General features: G+C 49.4%; 1 protein-coding gene across 1 annotated transcript in view; it reads right to left on the minus strand.

Annotated features, from left to right (window-relative positions):
* DNAH17 (dynein axonemal heavy chain 17) overlaps positions 1–13791 on the minus strand; it is a 162196-nt gene that overhangs the window by 132224 nt on the left and 16181 nt on the right. Inside the window, exon 3 of the mRNA XM_027080880.1 lies at positions 9438–9607. The gene's annotated coding sequence lies outside the window, so the exon portion shown is untranslated. The remainder of the gene's footprint in view (positions 1–9437; positions 9608–13791) is intronic.

A 13791-nucleotide genomic window follows, 5' to 3' on the forward strand; every position in this document is an offset into this window, starting at 1 on the left:
GGTTCCATCCCTGGTTAGGGAACTAAGATTCTGCCAGCCACGTGGCACAGCCAAAAAAAAAAAAGAGTAAAATATGATACAAATGAACTTATTTACAAAACAGAAACAGACTCACAGACATACAAAACAAACTTAAGGTTACCAGAGGGGAAAGCGCGGTGCGGGGAAGGGATAAATTAAGAGTTTGGGATTAGCAGATACAAACTACTATATATATAATAGATAAACAACAAGGTCCTGCTGTATAGCACAGGGAACTATATTCAGTATCTTGTAATAAACTATAATGGAAAAGAATATGCAAAAAAAAAAATAGTACATTTACCAGTGAGAACCTGCCCAAGCTAACCAAAACAGCAGGATCCTATGCTCTGGATAGAGTTTGTTTTTTCAGGTTTTGAAGGGCAGTTACATGTGTCTTTGAATAAAACCGGGAAAACAAATCAATTATTTAATTGATGATCTCTGACATGACAGAGAGAGATTTTTAAAAATTAACAGACTTTTTTGGGAGGAATTTTAGGTTTACAGAAAAATTGACCTGAAAGTACAGAGTTCCTATACGCCTCTTACCCTCTCACTGCCCCCTCAACCCCCTTTATTTCCTATGCTTAACATCTTGTATTCACGTGGGACATTTGTTACCATTGATGAGTCAACACTGACATAGTATTCTTAACTCTGAAGTCCGTAGTTTACATTAGGGTTCATCTTGGTGTTGTACATTTTATGGGTTTGGACAAATGTATGATGCTATGCAACCAGCACTATAGTATCATACAGAGTAGTTTCACTGCCTTAAATATCCTCTGTGCCCCACCTACTCATCCCTCCCTCCTCTGTAACCCTGGTAACCAGTGATCTATTTATTGTCTCCATAGTTTTGCCTTTTCCAGAATGTCCTGTAGTTGGAATCAAACAGTAGGCTTCTCAGATTGGTTTCTTTCACTTGGCAAAATGCATCGAAGGTTCCCTCCTCCATGTCTTTTTATGACTTAATATAGCTCATTTCTTCTCACCACTGAATAATATTCCATTGTCTGAATGTACCACAGTTTATTTATCCATCACCTACTAAAGGACATCTTGGTTGCTTCCAAATTTTTGTGACTGTGAATAAGGCTGTGATAAACATTTGTGTATTGGTTTTTGGGTGACCGTGTCTTCAACTCCTTTGGGTAAATACCAAGGAGTGTGATTGCTGGATTGTAAGAAACCGCCAAACTCTCTTCCAAAGTGGCTGCACCGTGTTGTATCCCCACCAGCAATGAATGAGGGTTCCTGCTCTTCCACATCCTCGCCAGCATTTGGTATTGTCAGTGGTCTGGATTTGAGCCATTCTAATGTGCGTGTAGTCGTGTCTCATTGTTGCTTTAAGTGCCTCTTCCCTGATGACATATGACATGGAGCATCTTTTCATGTGCTTATTGGTATCTGTGTATCTTCTTTGACGAGGTGTCTGTTTAGAACTTTGGCCCAGTTTTTAGTGGGGGGAGGAGAAATCGTTTAAAACATGATATTAAAAAAATCCACAGCCACACAGTACGTGATTCCATGTGTATGAAATGCCCAGAACAGGCAGATCCACAGAGACAGAGAGTAATTAATTAGTAGTTGCCAGGGAAGGCGCGGGTGACTGCTCCTTGGTACAGGGTTTCCTTTTTTTTTTTTTTTTTTTGCGGTACGCGGGCCTCTCACTGTTGTGGCCTCTTCCGTTGCGGAGCACAGGCTCCGGACGCGCAGGCTCAGTGGCCATGGCTCACGGGCCCAGCCGCACCGCGGCATGTGGGATCTTCCCGGACCAGGGCACGAACCCGCGTCCCCTGCATTGGCAGGCAGACTCTCAACCACTGCACCACCAGGGAAGCCCCAGGGTTTCCTTTTGAGAAGATGAAGGAGTTCTGGAACTGGATAGAGGAGATGGTTGCACAACATTTTGAATGTACTAAATGCCACTGAATGGTTAACTTTAAAACAGTTAAGATGGTAAATTTCATGATATGTATTCACCACGATTTTAAAAAAGAGAGAGAGAGAGAAAGCGGCCTCCATGATGAGGGTGTGAAAACACTGCAGTAAATCCAGGGCACTTGCCCAGACGGTGAGGGTCAATGGGATCTGCGTGCTGGCAGCTCCCCTTCGGACCCTCCCTTGGTACTGGAGCACCGGCTCCCAGAGACGCCCCCTCCATCTCCCCCTTCAAGATCCAGGCTGCCCCCTCGCCCCACTCAGGTCACAGTCACTGCAATACATCCCTCCCTTTGTACGAGCCTGTGCCAGCAATCCAGGCATGACTCTGTCCCTCACAGAGTCACCCAAAATGCCCCAGGGCCGAAGCACCCAGTCCTCGGCAGGGCAAGGCCGTCATTCACTCCTGGCCGTGGCCTTCACCAGGCACCATCCCCACTCACCTCCCACCTCTCTGCCTGGCGTTTGGGGATGTTGAAGGTCAGCTCTCCCTCCCTGGCTCCATTCAGGACCTTCAGTCATGAGGGGATGGAAAAGGGAGCTACAGCTTCTGCTTATTTGATATCCCTTTGCCACGATTAAAAACAACCCCGTGTTTAAAGAGTTCACTGTAAAACCAAAGAGGTCTGAATTGAAAATGACATGTTCCTGGAGCAAAAGGCAAGACGCAGGCCCAGCTCCCACACCACTCCTCAACACGGCTCAGTCCATCTCCAGCCGGAGTGGAATGTCACTTCCTCAGCTCCTCCCTGGGGCTTGGCCCCCTCCTCACTGAGTACAGGGCTTCCTGGCTCACCCGGGGAGGGTCCGGCTCTGAGGACACTCACCAGCTGCTGCCCATGGTGAGCCCCTCTCTGCAGCCAGCTTGGCTTCTCCGGGAAGGAGCGTTTGCAGAGGACCAGCACGGACCCCACCGCTGGGCACTTATCCACTGGCCGATGCTCTGCCTTTGCTTCCCTGAATCCTGCAAGGCCTGTGCTTCTGATCCCACAGTAGAGATGGCAGGGGGCCGGGAAGGGCGTGCCGGACCCCCAAGGCACTAGGTGGTGTGCCCTTGTCACTGTTAACCGGTGAAGACTGAGGTACATCCCAACACCCCTCGGACTGTGAGGGTCCCAGGGTGATGCACCTGACACTCTGGGAGACACTCTGGGCTTCACTCAGTGCAGCCGCCCCCAGATGTTGAAGCTAGAACAGCTTCCTTCTCCTGGCCCCTAACCTAGACCACCCAGCCCCTGAATCCTTTCTTCAGCCCCCAATCCCCACCCCAAGCCTTTGCTTTGGCCGCCAGTGGCCTCGGGCCCTGCACGGCCATGCCCGGCCATGCCCAGTTGGTCTCTTTCCCGATCTTCTGCCCAGACACTGAAGGAGATGACTTTCCTATTTTCCAAGGGCGTGGCCCTGTGGAGACGGAGCTGGTCTCATCACCTGTAACTCACAGGCCTCCTGGTTAAATGGTTTTCTGAGAGGCGGGAAAACACAATTACGTGCTGTGCTGGGAACACTGCGGTTGCATCTGTGGAGACTGGGTTTCCTGAAATACAAAAACCCTGAGCTCTCGGCCTCTCCCAGCCTTACCAGGACTTCACAGAGGCAGGCCTGCTGCAAGAGTCCCCTTTAAGTTCACAGCCCACCTTAGGGGTCTTGGGGGCCAGCACACTTTCTGTAAAGGACCAGAGAGTAACTAGTGTAGGTTTTGGAATCTAGATGGTCTCTGTGTCAACCGCTCAACTCCGCCATCGTACTTCTGAAGCCACCACAGACAACATGTGGATGATGGGCGTGGCCGTGTTCCCATAAAATGCTACTTCCAAAATCAGGCAGAGGGGCCTGATTTGGCCTGCAGACCTTAGGGCTGACCCCTCCCTAGAGAAAGGAGAAGGGAAAATATTGACCAGCTTCATTTTCCTTTATTCATGAGTTCAAGATCCCTCAGGAAGGGGCAGCCCACGAAGGCCCTGCTCCCCTCACTTTGCTGGGGGACATCCTTGACTGTGTGTCCCCCAGTACATATGTTTGTTTCTCAATTATAGCCATGTGCTATAGTACTGATAGATACTTTACGAAACCTACAAAAAGAGAACATTTAAAAGGATGACAAGGATGAAATGAGCTATTTAAATTTTTTAAAAATCTAATTTGCTAGAAGTATAAGAAACTTTGTAATTAAAGATAATTTAAAAAAATTTATTGGGCTTCCCTGGTGGCGCAGTGGTTGAGAGTCCGCCTGCCGATGCAGGGGACACGGGTTCGTGCCCCAGCCCGGGAAGATCCCACATGCAGCGGAGCGGCTGGGCCCGTGAGCCATGGCCGCTGAGCTTGCGCGTCCGGAGCCTGTGCTCCGCAATGGAAGAGGCCACAACGGTGAGAGGCCCGCGTACCACACACACACACAAAAAATTTATTAAACTATTGCTGATTTGGTGGTATGAGTTGTTTTTAAGGCATTTTTTTAAATTTAGGAGTTTTTAGTATATGTGCTGCTGAAGTGAGCACAAAATTTAGGGGTTAACATACAACATTGTATTAGTTTAATGTGTACGATGTGATGATATATCTATATCTATATCTATATCTATCTATCTATATATATATATATACCTCTATCACATCACATAATTACCATTTTTTGTGGTGGTGGTAGTGAAAATACTTAAGATCTACTGTCTCAGCAACTTGGAAGTAAAGGATACAGAATTGCTAACTGTAGTCACCGCGCTGTACATGAGCTCCCCAGAACTCACTCATCTTCTAACTGGAAATTTGTACCCTGTGACCAACCTCTCCCCTTTTCCCACCCACAGTCCCTGGGAACCACCATTCTACTCTCTGTCTCTACAAGTTTGGCTTTTTTAGATTCTACATATAAATGAGATCATACAGTATTTGTCTTTCTCTGTCTGACTTCTCTCAGCATAATGCCCTCAAGGTCCATCCATGTGGTTGCAAATAGCAGGATGTCCTTCTTTCTCGTGGCTGAATAATATTCCAGCGTGCATGTATGCACACCACATCTTCTTTATCCAGTCATCGGCTGACAGACACTTAGGTTGCTTCCATGTCTTGACTACTGTGAATAATGCTGCAGTGAACACAGGAGTTCAAATATCTCTTAGAGACTGATTTCATTTCCTTCCAATATATACTCAGAATTGGTATTGCTGGATCATGTGGTGGTTTTCTTTTTAATTTTTTGAGGAAGCTTCATACTGCTTTCCATAGTGGCCGCACCAATTTACATTCTCACCAACAGTGTGTAAGTGTTCCCTTTTCTCCACAGCCTCACCAACGCTCATCTCTTATCTTTTTGATAATAGCCATCCTAACAGGCAGGTATGAGGTGATATCGCACTGTGGTTTTGGTTTGCATTTCCCTGATGATTAGTGATGTTGAGCACCTTTTCATGTACCTGTTGGCCATGTGTACGTCTTCTTTAGAAAAATATCTATTCAGGTTCTTTGCCCATTTTTTAATTGGATTATTTGCTTTTCTGCTATTAATTTGTATGAGTTCCTTATATATTTTGGATATTAATCCAGGGACTCTTCTAGTGTTATTTTAACCATTTTGTTGAATATTTAAAAATGTAACATCTTCCCATTAGTTTACAAGAAAACCTGACCAACACGAGGGGAGATAGAAATTTACTAGCCAAATTTTTTTCTTTTTTTTCTTTTTTGGCTGCATTGGGTCTTCATTGCTGTGTGCGGGCTTTCTCTAGTTGCGGTGAGCGGGGGCTACTCTTTGTTGCGGTGCACGGGCTTCTCACTGCGGTGGCTTCTTTTGTTGCAGAGCATGGGCTCTAGGTGCATGGGCTCAGTAGTTGTGGCTCGCGGGCTCTAGAGCACAGGCTCAGTAGTTGTGGCGCACGGGCTTAGTTGCTCCGCGGCATGTGGGATCTTCCCAGACCAGGGCTCGAACCCATGTCCCCTGCATTGGCAGGATTCTTAACCACTGCGCCACCAGGAAAGCCCACCAAAATTTTTTAAATTGCATAACTGGGTGGCTTAAAACAACAGAAATTTATTTCTCACAGTTCTGGGGATGGAGGTGCCAGCAGCTTTGGTTCTTGGTGAGGGTCCACTTCCTAGTTTGCAGACAGCTGACTTCCTGATAAGTCCTCACATGGTAGAGAGACCACGAGCAAGCTCTTAGGTGTCTCCTCTTATTAGGGCACTAATCCCATTGTGGGAACCCCACCCTCCTGACCTCACCTAACCCTCATCACCTCCCAAAGGCTCCACCTCCTAACACCATCACATTGGGGGTGAGGGCTTCAACATATGAATTTTAAGGGGACCCAATTCAGTACATAACAGCCAGTAAGACAATCGTGGACATAAAATGGGATCATAAAAAATCATCTAAAAGAAAGCAGGAATAGGGAAGAAGAGAACAGATGGGACATGTTGAAAACAAATAGAAAGATAGTGGGTTTCAATCCATCCTATCAATGATTACATTAACCATCCCCCTCCCAGCACGAGCCAGGCCTCAGCTGAGAGTGAAAAGGTGGGGTGGGAGCCTGAGAGACCAGGAAGGAAACTAGGACCAAGGAGAAGGTTTTTAGTGGATGAGAGAGACAAGTTACGATTTAGAACTTTGGGCTTTAATGTCCAAAAATGAGACACTTCTGACGTTGAAAAGCAACCCACAGAGCTATGGAACCCGGCCAGGGAAATGTAGAGCTTTAGTACAACGGGGCATTACAGTGGAAAAGGGGCAAAGGTATAGGTCAGCTGGAGAGGCAGTGTCATTACAGACCTCGGGCTGGAAGACACCCACCTGTTCCTGGTCCTAGAAGATCTGAGGGTTCCCAAGCTCAGACCCGCAGACAATGACCATCCCCCCTACAAGGTAAATGGAAAGGCTTGCCAGTAAGGAGCAAAGCTGATCTGACGTTGTTTCTATCTTTGGATTTGCAAAGCAGGTGACACCGAAGGTTTTACAAGATGGGCTCTTTCCTTGCCGCTCCGTTCACCGTTGTTTAACACCCATGGGTGGCCACTCTTGTGAGGTCCCGGGCTGGGGGTGGTTGGAACTGGTTTCCAAAACTCTAAGTGTGTTTATGAAAAAGCAGGGATGGGCTGGCCAGGATCGAGAAAGAGGGCAGGGCCTCTCAGATCCGAAGAGCCGACCCCTCAACCCCTTGGTGCAAGCATCTTCCAGGCTTCTTCGGACAGTCATTTCCACCGGGGCGGGGGAGCTCCCTGCCACCTTGGCGGAGCCAAAACTGATCCCAGAGGAGTCAGGAGGCATGGGGCTCAGCTCACTCCCCCAACACGTGTGCTGCCCCCACCAGGGGCTACGAAGGGGCCTCTCCAGGAGCCCTCCCTCCACCGGGACAAAGGTAGGGAGGGTGAGGGCCGCGGAGTCTGGGACTCCAGCCCCGGAACTGTGAGCTCCGGGGCTAAAGCCCACCCACCAGTGTTTCGCTCATTCCTGAATCCCCGGCACCTGGCACGGTTCCTGGAGTAGAGTTGGCTCAAGAAATATTTGAGATGAATTAATTGTTAATTAATAAAAAGTGAAGCAGAAACCATGACCGAAACCTAACAGTCCATTAAAAATGTGCAGCATTTGCTCGCCAGCCCTGGAACACTAGATACTGAGGAGGAACCACTTGGGGCTTGAAAGCAGGGAGGGGGCGGGGTGAGGAGCACGAGGCACCTGCTTCAGGTGCAAAATTTAAGGGAGTCCCCAACACTCAGGGATCCAGATAAACGATATGCAATGCAATACTTGAAGAATATCAAAGTGAATGCAAATAACTCATGCTAACAAAATATCCAGATTCCAAATAAAGACAGGATAAGCAGCAGTGCTGCATTACAGCGCACCGCAGGAGAGACTGACTTGAAGACGCCTGGGCAGAGGATTGCAGGAATGACGCAACCTAACTGGGTTTCCTTCCCCTCCGCTCCCAGCCCCAAGCTCCCAGGCTTTTCTGAGCTAATTGGCTAGAGAACAGTGGGTGTCTGACAGGGGGAAAGGGGTTCCTGGGGCTCAGTTTAGTCCCCACAGAGAGGACTGGGGCAGGTCTCATCTGTGGCTACTGGGGAAATGACCACGATGTAGCCCTCTGTCCCCACTCCAGGGCATAGAGCCACCCTGCACCTGGGCCTGTGAGTCTGTTTCCAGGCGTTCAGTGGAATCAGCTCCCCGGGGCACTATGCCCGTGACAGCGCCGTGTGTTTGGAGAACATGCCTGGGAGCCGGCGTTTGGAGAACATTCTCATTACAAGAGATCAAACATACAAACAGCAACAGCCAGACCAAACATGACGAGAGAACTCTGACTCCAACCCCTGCAGCGATCAGGCCAAAATGGCCAGGACTTGGCCAGGGACTGCCAGCTTCCCTCGTTTTTGCCCCTGCTTTCAACTCAGGACCAACCTGGCAAAAACAAGTATGCCCCGTAACCAATCACAAAGGATGTCCTGCTTGTAATTAGCATGCCAGCTCCCCTACGCCAACAGCCTCCAATTGCGCCTCACCCAAAGCCTTGCCTTTGCTCTGCCAGCAGCTTTCTACTGCTCTGGCTGCCACCCATCTCTCTCCCTCCCTCCATCCATCTCTCTCCCTCCCTCCCTCCATCTCTCTCCAAACGCAGGTGATTGGACTGACTCCCTGCCCTGGCCGGCTCCGAGGAAGCAGCCTGTGCTCTTCGCGTTGGGATCCGCTTAGCTTACAGGAGCGTGGCCTGGGGCACAAGCGCTGTCTTGGGTGCTGGTCTCTGAGTGGCTGAGCTGGTGAAGTAAGTGCTCTGAGGGTCCTGGGCTGCTCCCTCCACCCAGAACAGTCCCCCGCAACTTACTGGAAGGGATGCGGGGCGCTCCTGAGAGGCAGGATGGCGTCACGGGTAGGAGCCCAGACATGTAGCCAAGTGGCCAGGGTTTGCAGCACCAGCCTGCCTGCAGCCTTGGTCAGCCAGCCTCTCACGCCTCATTTGAAAATGGGGGACAATGAAAGAGCCCCCTCAAAGCGCAGCACGTGGATTAACAATGGATGCTAAGTCTCACCTATTATTATCACTTGTCTCCATCTTACACGTTGTCAAGTGGAACAATAAACTCACATGTTCTCATGGAGTGCTTTTTTCACCCTGAAAGCTAAACAGTACAAGGTCCCTGCTCTCACGGCAGCCTTTGGGCATCCCTGACACTCTATTTCCAGCCCTTTGTGCACATTCTTAGATTTTGTTCTTTTCCTTCACAGTCGAACACCCGGTCCACTGGGGTGATGCCAATGAGCACAGTATTGTTGCTAAAAAAATTGCTAATTGCAGCAAGACTAATGGTTTCCTGGGTTGTCTGCATTGTACTAAGTCTACAGGACCCCAGCGCCCTCCCTTGAAGCTGCTGCCCGCCGAGTTAAAATGAGCCCAGCGAGAACATTCCTTCCTCCTCCCGTTTAAGCATGAGGGGTGGTGGGTACCCGGCTTCTTAACCTTAGTCTTTTCTGTTACCTTTTGTTCTTCCTCGGGTTCTCTCTGCTCCCATCTCCATTCAGAAATTCCCCGGGGCCCGTCCACGCGTTTCTGCTTCCGGTTCAGGGATCCCAGGCCCTCAGTGTTGACCTGACCCACAGGTGTCAATGCATGGGTCTCAGTTCTCATCCTGCGTAATAAGAAGCTTCCTGTTAAAATACAAATGTATTAACGGATAAGGACAACCATGCACACTTTTCCATAGATGGGTTTACATCACCATTTAGAACCCCAAAACACCCAGCCAGGGGGTGGGGAACCCAACCAACTCAGCAATCTCACCCCCTGCCCTGCTTTAGTTTTTCCCATAGAACGTATCACCTTCTAACACAGTGTTTCATTTACCTGTTTATTATGTCTCTTCGTTGTGTCCCTCCATTAAAAGTACAGTTTCATGAGCTAAAGCGGTGCCTGGCGCATAGTAAGTGCTCAAGAAATATTCACAGAAGGAATCCATGAGTCACCCATGGCGTGCATGGTCCATGCTCAGTGACAGCCTGAGAGCGCTCGTCCTGGGCCTGTGGTGAGCACGGAAATTGCAAGCCAACGTCCAGACACCTGAAAGCTCCATGGCGTCTAACTGCACAGTCATTTTTTTCTGGTGGTTCATCTTGATCGTGTTTTATGAAAGCCTTAGTCGCATAATGGATTGGAAATTAATAACAAAGCAAAACAACTGGTCCTTTGCCACAGGTAATCTGAGAAGCACCAGAGTAGCAGACGAGAGGTCTGAGGGCCTGGGACACAGGAAACGTGCATTTCTAAGGTACACGTTTAAGTCAGGAGAGTCCAGAGCCGGGATGCTGCGTGCAGAGTGGCCACAAAGGCCCGGGGCAAGCAAGCTGGGGATTAAAATCCCTGTTGGTCAACAAGTCAGTAGCAAATGGTGAAGTCTCTTGTCTTTGTGGCATCAGGGAGTTTAGCAAATGCAAATTTCAAGGACGGGTCAATATCAAAGGGCTCATTCTGCAGGGACAGAGTGTGTCTGCTTGGCAAGGTGACAGTCCCCAGTTAAACACTAACCTAGATGCTTCTGGGAAGGTATTTTGTAGATGTGATAAAAGCCCATAATCGATTGGCTTTACATAAGGGAAATGGCCTGGATAACCTGGGTAGGCCTCGCCCAATCAGCTGAAAGACCTGAAAAGCAGAGCTGCGGTTTCCCTGTAGAAGAAAGAATTCCATGTGTGGCCAACAGCTTCGGCCAGTGCCCCAAATTTCCAGTCTGCCTATTTCCCGGCCCTATGAATTCAGACTTGCCTAGCCAGCCCTCACAATCACATAAGTCAATCCCTTGCAATAAGTCTACACACACACACACACACACACACACACACACACACACCCTGCTGGCCCTGTTTCTCGGGTTGAACCCTGATTGACACAGAGTGTATTAGCAACTAGGGCGAAGTTTTGGTGTGGTCAGAATACCAGAAAATCACTAAAACCTCTGACTTCCATTGATCCAAATATAACTGTCACTAGAACTCCTGCATTGTGGAGTAAGAAGCTGAACTTTCTGTTTTCTCTATCCTTGGCAGCAAAGCACGGTCATATTTTGTACCGAGGACACATCTTCTGCAAGTGCATAGCAGTCAGGATCAAAGACCACAGCCCAGCAAAGCTAATCCCGGTAGCTCTCTCTGGACCTAGTGTGGGCCACAGACCCAGCGTGGGATGTAAGGCCATTTCTCAACATCTTAGTGAAACGAGATTCTGAGGAGGAAACTGAGGCACAGAGCGATGGGGTACCCTTCCCTAGTGCACTGAGCTAACAGGGAGGCGGGGCTGGTCTGCGGGCTGAGTTCTCATTTATCAATAGACTGGATGATCCCTAAGAGCCTCCTACCTCTGCATCCTGGGGTTCGGTCCACGAGACACCGAACTCAGCATCAAAGAGCAGCTGTCTGGTCTGGACAGCGAGCTTTTATTCTGTGAGCTTCATTTCTCTTGTGATGCGTCCTACCCTGGAATCGCTGAACAGGCTTTGAGAACCTCTGAATTTTTATTTATTTATTTTTGCATTACGCGGGCCTCTCACTGTTGTGGCCTCTCCCGTTGCGGAGCACAGGCTCCGGACGCGCAGGCTCAGCGACCATGGCTCACGGGCCCAGCCGCTCCGCGGCATGTGGGATCTTCCCGGACCGGGGCACAAACCCGTGTCCCCTGCATCGGCAGGCGGACTCTCAACCACTGCGCCACCAGGGAAGCCCCCAACCTCTGAATTTTAAATCGACCTGATGAAGCTTCAAGACTGACCTGGGAGCACAGCTCTTGTTAGCATGTGCCTTAAAATCGCGGCGCGTTTTTTGGCATTTAAAGGTGCTGGGAGTGACCCAATCTTTCAAGGGCCAGTATTGGGTATATTTTCCCAGTGCTGGGTTTTAGCTCTTTTACACACTTATCCTGGATTTGTCTCTCTAATGCACAAACGCGCCAACAGTCGACTCTGACCTCAGCGCCTGGCACTCCACTCTGCCTTTGCCCCGGAAACATGGGGAAATGCCTGCCCCATGGGAAAGCTTGGGGAAAGCTGCCGATCGCCAGTGGGGCTTCTTTCACATGGGAACCTAGCGCACGTGGGCATGGAAAACGGCTTCAGAAAAGCCAACCTGGGGCCCTCCCAGGACCCAAGACACACTGTGGTCTGTGGTCTGCCTGCTCATGGTGGGAGGGGTCTGAGGCTCTCCCCTCCCCCCAACCCTTTCCATTAGCTAGAGGACCTGCTTCTGCCCCTCTTCAGTGATTTGCAAAAACAGCCACAACTCTCAAGAGTCAGATAAGTTACCCGAAGGAATGTTGAAATACACAAAGCAGTCCATTTGCTTTGAATATGCAGATATTTGACATAAACCATGAAACCCAGAGGAAATCTCCAACTTTCCAAACGCCAGGAAGGAGGTGCAGGGAAGGAACCCCAGCCTGACCACACGCTCTCCTTGGAGGGAGCTGGCTGGCTGGGTCGTTCCATCTGGAGGAAGCAGGAAGTTATGGAAACCAGATGCCCTGGGGACCCCTCGGAAATCAAAACAACGATAAAATGGGGGAGCAGAACTTTCCTTTGCAGACGGCCCTGGATTTTGTCATACAGGCTGGAGAGAGTTCCTGATTGATGTTTACGTCTGTAAGTCATTTTCAGGGTGTTTATAAAACCGAAGGGGAGAGAACAGCAGAAGCACAGCACGTGCTGGGTCTTTAGAATAAAAATGGATCATCTTCTACCTGGAATGTGGTTAACGCTTCAAGTTGAGCAATCAGGGGAAAACCTAGAGTCGAGATCTGGAAATTTCATTTCTTCCCAGTCTGGTCTTTTTGTAAGGATTTTGTGCTTTGAGGGTGGTTCCTCTGAGTCTCCCAATCTCTCTCCACTTCCTTGTGGCGCAAAGTGATAACGGGGAAAACCAAAGTAGAAAACACCTATCAGTGTTCTTCCCCAACCAGGGCACAAGGGGGAACCTCGGGCTTCAGACTGTGAGTTTACCTGTGGTGATGTTTAATTTTGTGTGTCAATTTGGTTGGGCTAAGGGATGCCCAGATAGCTGGTCAAACATTATCTCTGGGTGTGTCTTTCTGGAAGAGATGAGCATTTGAACTGGTGGACGGAGGAAAGAAGATGGCCCTCCCCGACGTGGGTGGGCATCATCCACTCTGTGGAGGGTCTGAGTAGAACAAAAAGGCAGAGGAAAGGTGAATTTGCTCCCTGCTTGAGTGCAGACGTCCACCTCCTCCTCCCCTCAGACATCTGATTCTCAGGCCTTCAAACTCAGTCTGAGACTTACCCCATCGGCCCCCCGGTTCTCAGATCTTCAGACTTGGACTGAACATCTCCAGCTTAGTTTAGAGGCTGGAGAAGGCCTGGAGCCCGCCTTACTGCCCTGCCGGGATGGGGCCATGAAGCTTGTGCATCATGATGACCTGCAGTAAATTAGGCAGAGAGGCTGGAACTGCCTTGGCAGAGCACTGAGGTAAGGGACAGAGGGCTCAGGGAAGGGGCAATGTTAGGATGACTTTGCTGTGTGAGATGAAAGAACTTACCACCTGACTGTGTTCCCCAGCAAAGCTCAAAGGACACCCCCTTTACAAAAGCAATAGGAAATGCATTGGTGAGAGGGGCATTGACATGTTTGAGAGGCTCCAGGCTGGCTGTCCTCTGTGGGCCTGCAGTTTACAGTAGGGGTCCAGCCATGGGACTGGGCTCCCCAGTGTCAGTGAAGATGATGATGTGATTACAGAGTGGAGAAGGCAGGTGGCAGTCCTCACTGGACAGTGGTCAGGTAGACATAACAACTATAATGGACAGCAGAGCTAAAAGGCCATTGGGATGGGCAGGGAA

Source organism: Aethalodelphis obliquidens, unplaced genomic scaffold (genome assembly GCF_003676395.1).
Source record: "Aethalodelphis obliquidens isolate GAN/ISIS:26980383/991018 unplaced genomic scaffold, ASM367639v1 scaffold44, whole genome shotgun sequence".
In the NCBI taxonomy this organism is placed as follows: Eukaryota; Metazoa; Chordata; class Mammalia; order Artiodactyla; family Delphinidae; genus Aethalodelphis; species Aethalodelphis obliquidens.